Raw genomic sequence first — 3,059 nt, 5'->3', positions numbered from 1 at the left:
TTCAACCAAAAAAAAAATTGACCTTTCAGGCCAAATCCCTAGGCAGCTGCCTAGGGCTACGAAGCGATCTCGTAATTCACTCATATTTCTCCCTAAAAGGCTCTAATTTTTTTGAAACTTTTCCCATTTCAATAATATTATATAGGGCTATTATTGACCATGAATTGGGGTCCTAATTCAACCAAACATAAAAATTGACCTTTCAGGCCAAATCTCCTAGGCCGCTGCCTAGGGCTCCGAAGCGATCTTGTAATTCACTCATATGTCTCTCTAACAAGCTCTAATTTTTTCGAACCTTTTCCCATCTCAATAATATTATATAGGGCTATAATTAACCATGAATTGGGGTCCTAATTCAACCAAACATAAAAATTGACCTTTCAGGCCAAATCTCCTAGGCATCTGCCTAGGGCTCCGAAGCGATTTCGTAATTCACTGATATATCTCTCTAACAAGCTCTAATTTTTCAGAACCTTTTCCCATCTCAATAATATTATATAGGGCTAATATTGACCATGAATTGGGGTCCGAATTCAACCAAAAAAAAAATTGACCTTTTAGGCCAAATCCCTAGGCTGCTGCCTAGGGCTACGAAGCGATCTCGTAATTCACTCATATTTCTCCCTAACAAACTCTAATTTTTTTGAAACTATTCCCATCTCAATGTTATTATATAGGGCCATTATTTACCATGAATTGCTGTCCTAATTCAACCAAACTAAAAAATTGACCTTTCAGGCCAAATCTCCTAGGCCGCTGCCTAGGGCTTCGAAGCGATCTTGTAATTCACTCATATGTCTCTCTAACAAGCTCTAATTTTTTTGACCCTTTTCCCATCTCAATAATATTATATAGGGCTATAATTGACCATGAATTGGGGTCCTAATTCAACCAAACATAAAAATTGACCTTTCAGGGCAAATCTCCTAGGCAGCTGCCTAGGGCTACGAAGCGATCTCGTAATTCACTCATATTTCTCTCGAACAAGCTCTAATTTTTTTGAATCTTTTCCCATCTCAATAATATTATATAGGGCTATTATTTACCATGAATTGGGGTCCTAATTCAACCAAACTAAAAAATGGACCTTTAAGGCCAAATCTCCTAGGCAGCTGCCTAGGGCTCCGTAGCGATTTCGTAATTCACTCATATTTCACTCTAACAAGCTCTAATTTTTTTGAACCTTTTCCCATATCAATAATATTATATAGGGCGATTATTGACCATAAATTGGGATCCTAACTCAACCAAACAAAAAAATTGACTTTTCATGCCAAATCTCCTAAGAAGCTGACTAGGGCTCCGAATCGATCTCGCAATTCACTCATATTTCTCCCTAACAAGCTCTAATTTTTTTTAACCTTTTCCCTTCTCAATAATATTATATAGGGCTATTATTGACCATGAATCGGGGTCCTAATTAACCAAACAAAAAAATTGAACTTTCAGGCCAAACCTCTTAGGCAGCTGCCTAGGGCTCCGAAGCGATCTCGCAATTCACTCATATTTCACCCTAATAAGCTCTAATTTTTTTGAACCTTTTCCCATCTCAAAAATATTATATAGGGCTATTATAGACCATGAATTGGGGTCCTAATTCAACTAAAAAATAAAATTGACCTTTCAGGCCAAATCCCTAGGCAGCTGCCTAAGGCTACGAAGCGATCTCGTAATTCACTCATATTTCTCCCTAACAAGCTCTAATTTTTTTGAAACTTTTCCTATCTCAATAATATTATATAGGGCTATTATTGACCATGAATTGGGGTCCTAATTCAACCAAACATAAAAATTGACCTTTCAGGCCAAATCTCCTAGGCCGCTGCCTAGGGCTCCGAAGCGATCTTGTAATTCACTCATATGTCTCTCTAACACGCTCTAATTTTTTTGAACCTTTTCCCATCTCAATAATATTATATAGGGCTATAATTAACCATGAATTGGGGTCCTAATTCAACCAAACATAAAAATTGACCATTCAGGCCAAATCTCCTAGGGCTCCGAAGCGATTTCGTAATTCACTGATATATCTCTCTAACAAGCTCTAATTTTTCAGAACCTTTTCCCATCTCAATAATATTTTATAGCGCTATTATTGACCATGAATTGGGGTCCTAATTCAACCAAAAAAAAAAATTGACCTTTTAGGCCAAATCCCTAGGCTGCTGCCTAGGGCTACGAAGCGATCTCGTAATTCACTCATATTTCTCCCTAACAAGCTCTAATTTTTTTGAAACTTTTCCCATCTCAATGTTATTATATAGGGCTATTATTTACCATTAATTGCTGTCCTAATTCAACCAAACTAAAAAATTGACCTTTCAGGCCAAATCTCCTAGGCCGCTGCCTAGGGCTCCGAAGCGATCTTGTAATTCACTCATATGTCTCTCTAACAAGCTCTAATTTTTTTGACCCTTTTCCCATCTCAATAATATTATATAGGGCTATAATTGACCATGAATTGGGGTCCTAATTCAACCAATCATAAAAATTGACCTTTCAGGCCAAATCTCCTAGGCATCTGCCTAGGGCTTCGGAGCGATTTCGTAATTCACTGATTTATCTCTCTAACAAGCTCTAATTTTTAAGATCCTTTTCCCATCTCAATAATATTATATAGGGCTATTATTGACCATGAATTGGGGTCCAAATTCAACCAAAAAAAAAATTTGTCCTTTTAGGCCAAATCCCTAGGCTGCTGCCTAGGGCTCCGAAGCGATTTCGTAATTCACTCATATTTCACTCTAAAAAGCTCTAATTTTTTTGAAACTTTTCCCATCTCAATAATATTATATAGGGCTATTATTGACCATAAATTGGGATCCTAACTCAACCAAACAAAAAAATTGACTTTTCATGCCAAATCTCCTAAGAAGCTGACTAGGGCTCCGAAGCGATCTCGCAATTCACTCATATTTCTCTCTAACAAGCTCTAATTTTTCTGAACCTTTTCCCATCTCAATAATATTATATAGGGCTATAATTGACCATGAATTGGGGTCCTAATTCAACCAAACATAAAAATTGACCTTTCAGGGCAAATCTCCTAGGCAATTGCC

Source organism: Humulus lupulus, chromosome 5 (genome assembly GCF_963169125.1).
Source record: "Humulus lupulus chromosome 5, drHumLupu1.1, whole genome shotgun sequence".
NCBI lineage: Eukaryota > Viridiplantae > Streptophyta > Magnoliopsida > Rosales > Cannabaceae > Humulus > Humulus lupulus.
This window is presented reverse-complemented; position numbering follows the sequence as displayed.